The sequence below is a fragment of the Carassius auratus genome, chromosome 29 (assembly GCF_003368295.1).
Source record: "Carassius auratus strain Wakin chromosome 29, ASM336829v1, whole genome shotgun sequence".
NCBI lineage: Eukaryota > Metazoa > Chordata > Actinopteri > Cypriniformes > Cyprinidae > Carassius > Carassius auratus.
In genome coordinates, this window is record NC_039271.1 from 18,596,657 (window position 1) to 18,610,939 (window position 14,283).

At 40.2% G+C, this 14,283-nt stretch overlaps 1 long non-coding RNA gene across 1 annotated transcript; it reads left to right on the plus strand.

Moving 5' to 3' along the window:
* Positions 1–2,116: 2,116 nt before the first annotated feature.
* On the plus strand, positions 2,117–5,246 carry LOC113048633 (uncharacterized). Its single transcript, XR_003276521.1, has 3 exons — positions 2,117–2,175; positions 3,519–3,658; positions 5,088–5,246. It is a non-coding gene; the product is annotated as an uncharacterized LOC113048633 (long non-coding RNA).
* Positions 5,247–14,283: the final 9,037 nt, after the last annotated feature.

The window sequence follows — 14,283 nt, forward strand, 5'->3', positions numbered from 1 at the left end:
GCCCAGTTATCATAAAATGTATCTGGGCCAGTTTTGGCAAATATATGGCATATCAACCATTGGTTCATCAGGGTGTGAGCCAAAAGTGGCCCACATATAATGTTGCAAATGTAGCCCAATGGTCGTAAAATGTATCTGGGCCACTTTTGGCAAATATATGGGATATAGACCATTGGCTCATCTGGGTGTGAGCCAAAAGTGGCCCACATGTATTGCAGAAAATGTGGCCCAGTTATCGTAAAACATTTCTGGGCCAGTTTTGGCAAATATAGGGCACATTATGCACATGGCTCATGTGGGTGTGAGCATAAATATGGTAGGATGCAGCAGACACTGTGAGTGTGAGGAATGTGATATATTGCATTGACAGGTCTTGTAATCAGCTGGCATATGTTGTGTAGATAGATTCTAGAAAAGTTCAAGTGTCTAGGTTCTAATAAGTTTTTATAGTTTTGGGATGTGCCTTTAAATATTTGTATGAGATATGAGTTTTGAGTTGCTATTTGTGCAAAACTTGGGTCACAATGATTTTGCAAAGTAGGACATATTCCTGTGTCAACATATTTTGTTGATCTTGGAGGTGCATTCCTGTTCAAAAAAATAGTTCTAACCCTTTCCCCTCTAAACCCACAACCCTATTCAGGTGAACAACACTGATGTTGAAGCACCTTACCCTGGTTATAAGCCTAAACTTGACATAAACTGCAAACTTCAAATCAAATTGGTTTATTTGAATGTTGTTTCGGGATAAACAAGATTAGATCAGATAAAATGTTGCTAGCAGTGTCATTTAACTTCTGAGGTAAATTCCATTCGACCGTAAGTGTACTGCGAAGTGGACTTCACAGGGTATTCCACCAACTTGAGTGTGATTCCAATCTGAAGGGAGCAAACATGTTCAGTTCGAAGGGCACTGCGCACGGCACAGTGAATAATGGAACATCGATACATCATTTCACAGGAAGTGGAGAATGATAATCCCCCAACTGTCATGAGCGTTTATTGTCAGTGAAGTCCACTTCAACTGATATACCGTGCTCAGGGAGTAGGGAGCAGTGAACACTGCGTAGGGACCCTGTCGAATGGAACGCACCTCTAGATGGAGGTTCCAGGCCTCAACCATCTTCCAAAAGGGCATAAAAATGAATTAAAATTATTTAAACTTGAATACCTAGTAGTGCATCCTTCATATCTCCGACAAGTCTTTAGTTTTACAGTATTTATAAAAGATAGATATGCGCTGGTCTGAGTCTTTCCGTAAAAGCTCCTGGACATATTAGACCCCCCATAAAAAAAAATTCTGCAATCACCCAAAAAATATTATTACCGTATATATATCTCTAAGAAGTTCCCTATATATATAACATTCAAACTGGATCGATTTTCCTGTTCCTGTTTAAATTCAAACGTGGAAAAAGGCGCCCAAAAACAAAACGTTAGTTGGCGGGAGGACGTCGGAACCCCCAAAAAGTCAAGGTAAGATAACTGATAAATGTGTCTTTTTAGCGATTACATATTCAGTCGGGAGTCCACATGTTATGTGATGGTGAGGTGATGGCATAATTTAGCAAATTTGCATACTTTCTATTTGAAGATAAAGTATTATAGTGGAACGTGCAAATCTGGCTAGATTAATGCTGCTCATGTATTTACACAAAGCCTATTTAAAAAAAAAAACTCATTAAAAACAAAGGTTATTCAAACTGGGAATAAAGTATAAAGAAAGTGAGCAAAGAACACTGAAGCGGTTCATGAATTCAGTCTAAAGTGATGTATGCACTTTCACAAAAACTGTTTTATGCCTAAATAATCACTGAAGCTGAATGCACTACTTTAGCAAATGAAGATTCAGAATTCAGAGTGCGCTCACTGAACAATTCAGCTGTGACTAATCAAAATGACTCTGATTGGACATTGTGGTTATATGCTCAGCACAAACGTGTGTAATCCTCAACGCTGCAAACCGCTGAGATCAGTCTCCCAACCCGTAGTAAGTTCTGCACAGTGAAAGTATTTAACTCATGTTTTATAACATTTATTTGCATGCATTATGTTTTTGTCATGTACTGTTTTGAATCATGATGTTTTAGACCTTAATAACGGACAATGTGATTAGTTACAGAAAATTTCTGGTGGGCAAAAATACAGAGTGTCAAGTTAACAGTCACCGTTAAGGTAAGCTGTTGATACATTTCATGCTGTAGTTCAATATTTAAAGTATTAATGTATTTTTTTTCTCCATAGCACACCTGGTTATTGACATTGTACTGCATGACTAATTTTCAAAGAGTAAATATTAGTGTAATTACCGTGTAATGGAGAGAGAAAAGTTGAATATCACTCACAGCAATTTAAGGAAAAGGGCTGTTAAAAAAGTCACCCAGTTGTTTGAATCTTTGAATGACGAGGACAGTAGCTTCGTTTTGCCAGCAATTTGTGATGGGGGAAGTGAATCAACAAGTGATGTGGATAGCCATGTTGATAAAAGTTGGGATGTTCCTAAAGATTTATCTGGATGTTTGCGAGACTGGGCAACACATTTTGGCATTTCATTGATTTCATTTGTCTGCCCTTTTGTCAATACTGAAAGCCCATCACCCATCTCTACCAAAAAATAAAAGAACATTACTCCAAACACAGATAAGACATAGTATTGTTTCCTTTGGGGAGTGGATCATTCCACTATTTTGGAATACAGAAAATGTTCAGCCTAATCTTTCAGAAGCTTACATCAGTTGTCCAGAGTCATCAAAGATTCAAATTAAAATTGAACACGAATGGTCTTCCAATTTCTAAAGTTCAGGTTTACAGTTCTGGCCAATTTTAGGAATACTCCAGGCTTACACTAGAAAACCTGTGTTGATTGCCCTTTACAGTGGAAACTCAAAGCCTCAGTCATTGTCAGAATATCTAAAGCATCTGCTCTCTGAGTTGAAATCCTTGAGCACTGGTTTTGTTGTTAATGGAAAGACCTTCTTCTTGACTGTGTGCTCAGTGATTTGGGATGCTCCTGCGAGGGCTTTTATTAAGGGAATTAAGTCACACAATGGATACAGTGGTTGTGATAAATGTGTACAGTCAGGCATTTACATTAATAATCGCATGACATTTCCTGAACTTAATGGTAGAGAACAGATGTATATTTTTCAAATGCAGAGGATGAAGACCACCATGTACAACATTCCCCATTTTGAGTTCTTGCTTTACACTGGTCCAGTAGTTTTAAGGGATGTGATGTGTTATTTTTGCATTCTCTAAAGCTATCTTAGTCATTTACTGTTTGTAAATGAACTTTTGTTTGTAAGAATTAACTTTTGTGGAATTCTAAGGAAAGACTTAACAGTTCCAGGGGGTAGTTGTGGATGGACCATAAAAATAATGCTGCACATGTTGACAGGCCTGGGTGGCATCATACAGTCTGATCTTCGTAGCAGGCATTAAAGTTGTTCCTAATTGGGTCCTAAGATTTTAAAAGTTGTATAATCCATCCATGCTTTTACAATGTTCTCTTCTTTTAGGAACTGTCAGAAACAGCAGGCTAACAGCAACGGCCATCGATCAAGAGATAGAATTCTTTATAAAAAATGGCTTCACCTTGCATGTGACCGAGATGGAGGGAGAAGAGAAAGAGAGAAACGAAAGAGTGTCCAAGAAACCTGTAAGTCAGTAACATTGTGTTTTAACTATATATGTATGTAATAATTTGTACTACACCATGGTCTGTCTAAATACATGATTTTGATTGGCTTTAAGATGTGTATTAAAACCACTGGAAACACTTTAAACGTTTCATTAGTTAACATTAGTTTACTACATTAGTTAAAATGAACTAGGAAATAACAATTGCTCAATAGCATTTATTAATCTTAGTTAATGTTAATTACAGTGTTTTCTAATACATTATTAAAATCAAAAGTTGAATTTGTTAACATTAATGCTTTGTGAACTAATATGAACAAACAATGAAGGACTGTATTTAATTTATCTAATGTTATCAAAGATTATTAAATACTGTAACAAATGTATTGCTCATGGTTAGTTCATGTTTCTTAATACATTAAAGCTGCAGTAGGTAACTTTTGTAAAAATATATTTTGTACATATTTGTTAAACCTGTCGTTATGTCCTGACAGTAGAATGTGAGACAGATAATCTGTGAAAAAATCAAGCTCCTCTGGCTCCTCCCAGTGCTCCTATTGCCATTTGCAGAAAGTCATGCGCTCCCGGTAAAAAACAACCAATCAGAGCTGCGGTCCGTAACTTTGTTTGTGTTCAAAATGTAGAAAAAGGTATATAATAAGCGAGTACACCATGAATCCATTTTCCAAACCGTGTTTTTGGCTTGTCCTGAATCACTAGGGTGCGCCTATAATAAGTGTTTATATTTGGACTATTTTAGATTGCTTCGGGGGTACTGCGGCGGAGTAACCCAGTACCTATGTGATTCTTCATAGACATAAACAGAGAGAAGTAGTTCCGGCTACAATGTTCTTCCGCAAGACGCAAGCAGTTCTGTTTATTAACCGCTAGAGCTTTAACTAACGTTAACTAATGAGACCTTATTGTAAAGGGTTACCAAACTGTTTAATGTGCAGGTAGTTCCTGTTCATTTACTCACCATTCAATATTTATGAAATGCTTCCAATAAAGGACACACATACTGCTGTTTTTGAAGATTTTAAAACTTGCAGCTTCACTTTTAGTTGAAAGAACCTCTCACTCTGTCTTAGGCATGCAAATAAATGTGAACTGAATTTAATTTAATTTTTTTATTAGGCACAAAGGGTAGTTAGACCAAAAGAAATAAGCACTAGATTCCCCTTAGTCAAGATCTTTCTTAAATGCATGTTCACATTTATTTTCAGATTGTGCCACCCTTGCTAGACTGTGTAAAAAGTTACATAGTGTACCTGTAGCAATAACACAAAATAAGTACAATGCCTATCTTTTTTGTTTTGTATTTTTGTTCTTGTAATTTTATTTTGTTTAGGGAATTTTGTTTAATTTGGCTTCTAAATTCTTACTGAGTCAACAGTTTTTTTTTTTTTTTGTTGTTGTTGTTGTTGTTGTTTTTTTGTCCTTTAAAGGCCTGCAAGATTGCCATGATGCTGATGGGCCCAGTCAAGGAGGTCAATAAATCCTATAAGTTTGGATTGTTCCTGTTGCCAAGGTTCTGCAGTGTTCACTACTACAACGTCGGACAAGTTTGTTTTTTGGATGAGCTAACCTATACATAGCTACTGGATGTACTGGATGTTTTTTTTTTTCCATGTTTAGATTGCTTCGGTTTTGGAAATGTAATCATGCAATGGGTTTTTCATTGGCAATATTAATAAATAATGCAATTTTTTCAGAAATGTGTTTGGATCATCTGTTGTAACCTAATATTTGGGTAGGCCATTTTTACATAATTTCTCTTGACTGCATGTTGAATAATGTTGATGCAGAACTCACTTAGTGTCATTGATATTTTGTCACTGAGTTTCCAAAGTTTTAATGGCACACAGGCCATACACATACACAGTTACAGTTACTTTATTTAATTCTTAGTGGACCAGAACTGGTAAACAGGAGTGCATTGTCAAAGTGCCATCGTTCCATGCAGCAGTGGGCCACATGAGGAATGTGGGAAAGAGGTTTTGCATTAAAAAAAAAAAAAATCATGTGTGGCCCACATTAGGGTCATGTGTGGTTTATGTGGTTTGTTACATGTGGCATTGCTATGTCTTCCATGAGACCCAAATGTGGCAAACAGGAGCTGGCCGCCCAATTTCCATCATTCCACGTGGTATGTGGGCCAGGGCAAGGTATTGCATTTGGGCCAAATCTGGGCCAGAATACAAAATATCTGTGGCCCAGATTTGGGCCAGTCCTAATTTATTTGTTTTGTTTTCGGCTGACATGTGGCATTGCTATGGCTTCCCTGTGGCCCAGAACTGGTAAACAGGAGCGGGCCGCCCAAGTGCCATCATTCCATGCAGTATGTGGGCCAGAGCCATGTATCGGATTTGGGCCAAATCTGGGCCAGAATTCAAACTAACTTTGGCCCAGATTTGGGCCAATCCTACTTTATTTGTTTTGTTCTCTGCTGACATGCGGCATTGCTATGGCTTCCTTGTGGCAAACAGGAGCGGGCCGCCCAAGTGCCATCATTCCACGTGGTATGTGGGCCAGAGCAAGGTGTTGGATCTGGGCCGGATCTGGGCCAGAATTAAAACTAACGATGGCCCAGATTTGGGCCAGTTCTGCTTCATTGGGTTTGTTCATGGCTTACATGTGGCATTGCTATGGCTTCCTTGTGGCCCAGATCTGGTAAACAGGAGCGGACCGCCCAAGTTCCATCATTCCTACCATATGTGGGCCAAATGAAAGTGTCAAATGTGTGCCAGATTTGGGCCACAGCTATTTTGCTATCTGGGTTAAGATACCTATGGTGGAACTCTCTCAGCCCATCTCTGCGGTGGCACTAAATGGTCAGCCGTCACCCTCCGTCACACATTCCACAGTCTCCATCAAACTTACCATCTCTGGACAACACATTGAAAACATTGACTCTCTTCTCACTGACACTCCTGCTGCACCTGTGGTCTTGGGGCATCCCTGGCTGGTGCTCCATAATCCCCACATAAACTGGGGGAAAAAATCTATGTTGTCCTGGAGTGAATATTGTCATGCGTCATGTCTGTTGTCTGCATGTTCTCCTGTGTCTTGTTCTGTGTTTCAGGATGATCACACTGACCTGTCTAACGTGCCACATGAGTACCCCGACCTGAAGAGAGTGTTCAGTAAGTTTCATCTAACAATTTTCCTCTCCAATCAGTCAGTAATAAGCTTGCGCCCAAATTTATTAGCCCATTTACTGTCACCAAAACCAATGGTCCAGTGGCAGTCCGCCTCAAACTCCCTCCGGCGTACATGGCTAGAAGACAGCTGCAGTGGAATAGTCCTAAATGAAGCAGCCCCTCCTAACTTTAATTTCATGAGTGTCAGCAGGACTGTTAGGAGAGGTGGAGATGTAGCTGCTCTATTTAAAGATGTCTATCAATGCAAGCAAGTGCCATTCAGTACTTTTCTTTTGAATATCTAGGAATTGTGCTGAAAGGTGCTCCACACATTCTGTTTATCATCATCAGCCTTCCAAAATACTCTCCAGCCTTTGTTGAAGAGGTCACAGAAATGTTATCAATGATTTCCTCAGAGTTTGACTGTTTTGCTATTGCAGGGGATTTTAATATTCACATAGATAATGCAGAAAACAAAACTATAAAAGAAAGGATAATGGTTCTAAACTCCTTTGACTTGATTCAGCATGTGCATGGACCCACACACAAAGGTGGACTCACTCTAGATTTAATCATCAGTAGGGCTCAAAACATTTCATTCATTGTTATTAAGGACGTAGCACTATCTGATCAATTCTGTATTTTCTTTGATATATTGATCTCTGCTACCACTGAATCTAGATCTGTCTCTGTCAAGGAGATGCATTAATGAGAACACTAGTGTGCTGTTTATGGAGGTTATATATTTAACACCAGAGGTGTGGACTCGAATCATGTGACTTGGACTCGAGTCAGACTCGAGTCATGAATTTGATGACTTCAGACTCGACTCGACAAAATGTACAAAGACTTGCAACTCGACTTGGACTTTAACATCAATGTCTTGTGACTTCACTTGGACTTGCGCCTTTTGACTCGAGAAGACTTGCTACTTCCCATGAAATTTTGGGGAAAAAAATGTTCACACGGCCGCGCCGCTCTCCGTATTACGGAGCCCCGCACGTCACCTGTAGGAGAAAAAAAATCTATCCGTGGCAATGGTTTTGCAATCCGTCTCCTCAGTTTATAAACCGTACTCACGAATTCATAAACTGTTCCCTCTGCATTATTTTTCATAGAATCCAATGAGTCCACGACCAGCATTCACAAAATAGTCTTCTTTTTAGCGTTTATTTTACATTAATCACCAATAGGATACGACACAGCCGCCTGTGTTTTATGGCCCAAAAAAAATAAACGCTAAAAAGAAGAAGAAAATAAGGGTAAAAAGCAATACAATACAAATAATATGCTGGTTATGTTTTCATTCCTTTTCTCTCTAACTGAATGCAATGTTATTTTTGGCCTCATTATTTAATAATAACATTAACAGTAAATCATGCATCTAACTCCGGCAGGTGTGATGGGGTGGATGGAGCTTAGTATAATAAAATCACAAAAATAAGTCTTCATGTTAAGAAAGAATTATACACAAGTATTTCCAAAATCTGAGCGCACAGATTGGGAATTCATGGGCACTGTTTGTTAAACCGAGGGAACAGTTTATGAATTTGTGAGTACGGTTTATAAACTGAGGGGACGGATTGCAAAACAGTCGCCACAGATTGATTTTTTTTTCTCCTACAGGTGACGTACGACACCTGAAGTTGCACAAAGAAAGGTACGTTTTGAATGAATGCTAATCACCTTATCGGATGTACCATACTGTATCAACAAGACAGTAAACACACGTCTCCCTTGCTGGTTCATGCTAACAAAAATATGGATTTTTGAACCCGGATTATATACATGAGTGTAGCACACTCAGATGGAAAACCTTGCCAACATCATGTCAACGTCCGTTTTAAAGTACCATTTCTACCTTGCTGCTAGATGGATAAACACAAATGTATATCTCAGTCTCTCCAACACATAGGAGACAAAAACAGGCCATTGTTCTAGTGCAATATGTTGTTGAAATACAAGCATTTTTTTGTGAAAATATACATTTTCAGTTTTTTACTGTATTTTATTAATGTCATTGTATAAATGAGGTTTAAATAAATACAAATCTTACAGACATACATGATTTGTATACATTTTATTTCTGTGGTAAGAGGACTTGAAATTACTCGAAACTAAAATGGTAGGACTTTGGACTCGACTTGAGACTTGTTGGCTTTGACTTTTGACTCGACTTGGGACTTGCCTCATCTTTGACTCGACTTGACTCGGGACTCGAGGGCAAAGACTTGAGACTTACTTGTGACTTGCATAACAATGACTTTGTCCCACCTCTGTTTAACACTAATCATTTCTGTAGTCTCTGTTGATATTCTCCTTGTTTCCTTTGACTAAAAAGTTAAGAATGTTATTGATGATATTGCTCCAATAATAGTCAGTAAGAAAACAAACAGACATAAATCAGTTTGGAGAAGATCAACAGCAGTTCAGACTATGAAAAGACCATGCAGAAAAGCCGAGCGGATGTGGCAGAAAATGAAACTTGAAATTCACTATATGATCTATAAAGACAGCCTTCATGCTTTCAATGTGAAACTAGCCACAGCTAGACAGAATTTCTTCTCAGACCTTATAAACAGCAACGTAAATAACACTTGTACTCTTTTTGCCACAGTTGAATGACAACCCCCCAAGTCAGATTCCCAGTGAAATGCTCTCAGACAGCAAATGCAATGAGTTTGCATCCTTCTTTTCTGAGAAGATCAATATCAGGAAGGCGATTGGCACATCCTCAAGCAATGCAGAGGTCAGACAGATTTGGCCACAATATCAAAAAGATACTATGTCTACTTTTCAAGCAATTGATAGCAAAATTTTTGAAGAAATAGTGCAGCACCTAAAATCGTCAACCTGCTCTCCATATTAGCCTGGTCCTGTCAACACTGCACTGGCTCCCTATCAAACATCGTATAGATTTTAAAATATTGCTTATTACTTATAAAGCCCTGAATGGTTTAGCACCTCAGTATTTGAATGAGCTCCTTTTACATTATAATCCTCTACGTCCGCTACGTTCTCAAAACTCAGGCAATTTGATAATGCCTAGAATATCAAAATCAACTGCGGGCGGCAGATCCTTTTCCTATTTGGCGCCTAAACTCTGGAATAACCTAACTAACATTGTTCGGGAGGCAGACACACTCTTGCAGTTTAAATCTAGATTAAAGACCCATCTCTTTAACCTGGCTTACACATAACATACTAATATGCTTTCAATATCCAAATCTGTTAAAGGATTTTTAGGCTGAATTAATTAGGTAAACCGGAACCGGGAATGACATCAACGCTAATATTAGTTTTTTTCTCTCTTATTCCGAGGTCACCATAGCCACCAGATCCAGTCTGTATCCAGATCAGAGGGTCAACTGCAGTCACCCGGATCCAGTACATATCCAGATCAGATGGTGGATCAGCACCTAGAAAGGACCTCTACAGCCCTGAAAGACAGTGGAGACCAGGACAACTAGAGCCCCAGATACAGATCCCCTGTAAAGACCTTGTCTCAGAGGACTACCAGGACAAGACCACAGGAAACAGATCTGCACAATCTGACTTTACTGCAGCCTGGAATTGAACTACTGGATTCGTCTGGTCAGAGGAGAACTGGCCCCCCAACTTTTTTTTCTCCATTCTTTCATCAATGGAGTTCTGGTTCCTTGCCACTGTCGCCTCTAGCTTGCTTAGTTGGGGACACTTAATTACCAGCATTTTCGTTGACTTGATTGCACAGATAATATTTAAACTGAACTGGATGATGACATAATTGAATTCAATGATGAACTGCCTTTTTGCTTTATTGACACACTATTTTCCTGTTCCGTTGCTTTGTTACAATCTATATTGTTAAAAGTGCTATATAAATAAAGGTGACTTTACTTGTAAATATTGTATGTATTTTTGTATCTTAAAATAACTAATCTTAATTCACTACATTTCTCAAACCATTTTTTTTTTTTTATGAGCAAGTATTTGTAATCTGTAACAAAATACTTTTGAGGTATTTGTGCCCATCTCTGACTACAGTTACATCCATATTAAAGGATGCTATAGACTCAGGGGTGTAAATCCGTTACAAATGCTTTACAGCCTACACATTAATAATTAAGAAATAATAAAGCGAAACTTGATTGGCATTGTCACTAAACACACCGGGAGAATCTCAGGGAAGTGAACTGGGTTAGGGTTATTCATACAGCAGAAACAAACTGAGGCGGGTACGTTCAGACTGGACATTCATCACATAACTTAACACATAATAAAAACAGCTTAGTCTTTGCTTTAGGCAGATAGTCAAACAGAAAGATCCAATGGGGAACTTCAAAAGCAACTCTGGTAAGTGTCCAGATTTCATAGTGTTCAAATGACTTCTCATGATAATTGTTTACTTTTCCCTTGCAGGTATAAGGATATGAGGACAGATTAACTGCTGAAGGCAGAAGGGCAGGTAGGGGAATCCAGGTAAGTTCTTCAGATGAGTAGACAGGTTGATGTTCACCAAAATTCCATAATTCATATAAAGATTCACCATCCATACACAATGTATCCTTAATTTGGCAGGTAGATAGACTTGAGAAGTGAACAAACGCAAGGTTGGAGAAATAGAGAAACTGCAATGAGACCAGACAATTGAGCAGGTGTGAATCAGACAGGCTGCTGGGAAATGTAGTTCTGAGCTGGTGACTGAGAATATGCCAGTACTCCCCCTCCCCAAAACCATGTTCTCACACCATACTGGGACCTTGATGGAGTAAGGGGGAGCCATAGCGTAGCAGATAAAGGGAGCAACCATGGCAGAGACAAGGGCAACCAAAGTGGAGCAGATGAACACAAAAGTATAGGAGTCTTGGTTAAGGATTTGACCTCCATTGAAGGAGAAACAGCTCTCTTGGCTGTGATGGGGTAATTGAAAGAATGGCACTCCTTTACATGACAAAGGATCTGGATCCGCCGGGAATAGCACTCCTGACCGAAAATGGGGAACTGGATCCACTGGGACTGGGAATGGCACTCCTGGCCATGACAAAGAAACATGATTCACTTAAGTAGGAAACATCACTCCTGGCCATGACAAGGGAGCTAGATTTACTGGAATGGGGAACGGCTCTCCAGACCGAAACTAGATAACTGGATTCTCTGGAACTGGGATCAGCACTCCTGGCCATGATGTGGGTAGTTATCCTGACTGAAGACAAAGTGGCACTCCTGGCCGCGATGAGGGAACTAGATTTATTAGGAAAAATATTTAAAATAGTTCCTCCACTCAGGCTACTCACTGCACAATGTCTGGGACTCGGGTTGGCTAGATTCTGTTCTGGGGCCAGCATTACACCTTGGTTCTGGGGCTGAAGCCAACATACGACTATTCATACGACTCTGGTTGAGGGCTGAAATGTGTCCTGGACACTGGTCAATGGCTGGGGCCAGTACTGGACCTTGGTCGGAGGCTGTAACCTGCTCTGGGCCAAACTCTGGAACAGGAGTCCATCCTGGGCCGAACTCAGGAACAGGAGCCCATCCCCGGCCAAACTCGGGAACAGGAGCCCATCCTAGGCTGAAGTCGGGGACTGGTAATCGCTTATGCAGAGCTGGCACTAGAGGGTACTCTGGAGGAGCAGGCACAGCACAGTGCTTGTGAGGTGCAGACACTGGAGCGAGCTCTGGGGCTGGAGCCGACACTGAAGCAAGGTCTTTTCTGGATTCAGGGACAAACAAACTCACAGGTTGGACTGGACACTGAGAAAGGCTCTGGGATGGCGGCCATTTTGAATATAGACTCTGTACTGGTGGTTTTAAAAGGTAGTTCTTCTGGAACAACATCCATCATGTGTGATGTCTCATGATCAGCAGCCTTGATTGGTGATGACTCATGATCCACAGCCATGATAAGTAATGACCGTGGCAAAGGACCAAACGAAGTGGATCAACTCAGCTGTAGGGCATAATACAGGCACTCTATGAGTGAGCCCTTGAGAAGATTCTTAGATATTCTAGAGGACCATAGATTGTCTAAACCACCTAGAAACAAAGCTATTAGCTCTGAATCCGCCAGTAAGGAATTGTTTGGCTAGCTCCCTGTACTCTAACACAAAGTCCAACACTGACTAACCATTCTGAGCAAGGGAGTATAGAGATTGGTCGTTGGTGTTCAGCTTCACCTTACTTCTTGTGTTGATAATGCTCTTTAGTGCCGATTTAATGGATGTGTTCCTGTGGCTCAGTGGTAGAGCATTGCGTTAGCAGTGCAAAGTAGGGCTCTGAACTGGTTCAAGGAATGAAAACCAGAAATAAACAAAATTTTGACAGGAACAGAAACTAAATAAAATGTTATATTTCTGAACAGAATCGAAAATGTAATATGACCATTAACCAGTTAAAAACGTTATTTTATCATTCCATTTAATATTAGAAATTTGCTCTCTGACTACAGTTACATCCATATTAAAGAATGCTATGGGCTCAGGGGTGTAAATTCGTCACAAATGCTTTACAGCCTACATATTAATAATTAAGAAATAATAAATAAAAACTGGATTAGCATTGTCACTAAACACACCGGGAGAAGCACAAGTAAGTGAACTGGGATATGTTTATTCATACAGAAGAAGCAAACTGAGGCAGGTACGTTCAGACTGGACATTCATCACATAACTTAACACGTAAGAAAAACAGCTTAGTCTTTGCTTTAGGCAGATAGTCAAAGAGAATATCCATTAGGGAAGTTCAAACAGCAACTCAGGTAAGTGTCCAGATTTCATAAAGCGTTCAAATGACTTCTTATTAAAAAATAATAATATTAAAATTCCCTTGCAGGTATAAGGATATGAGGACAGATTAACTGCTGAAGGCAGAAGGGCAGGTAGGGGAATCCAGGTAAGTTCTTCAGATGAGTAGACCGGTTAATGTTCACCAAAATTCTAGAACACATAAAACGTCTTGGTTACGTATGTAACCCTCGTTCCCTGAAGGAGGGAACGGAGACGTTACGAATGGGATCTCGCCCGAGAGCCCAATCACCTTCGAGTGGTACAAAACGAGCCAATGGTACACAAAGTACCTTGGTCTGCGGAATTTGCATCGCGAGCTCCGCCCCGCAGAGCGGGTATATAAGGAGCAACGCGAGCAACTCGCATTCAAGTCTTCGCTGAGGAGCCGAGCCAGTGACCCGGCCGTTCAGCGGAACAGCGATGTGGCAAGGGGACGTAACGTCTCCGTTCCCTCCTTCAGGGAACGAGGGTTACATACGTAACCAAGACGTTCCCTTTCAGTCGGTCACGTTCGACGTTACGAATGGGGTCCCTTACAAAACGCCACATGGCTGTCTTCCAGCGACCCGTGTGAGTGATAGCACCCTGTCGTGAGGCCAGCACGAGTGAGGGCCTACAGCTCGCACAGAATACGCTGGGTAGCATATTCCAGCTGGACATATGCTAGCAGGCTGCCTGCCCGTGGGAGGACTTACAGAAGTAGGTATCTACCAAGGTGGTGATACATAAGAACT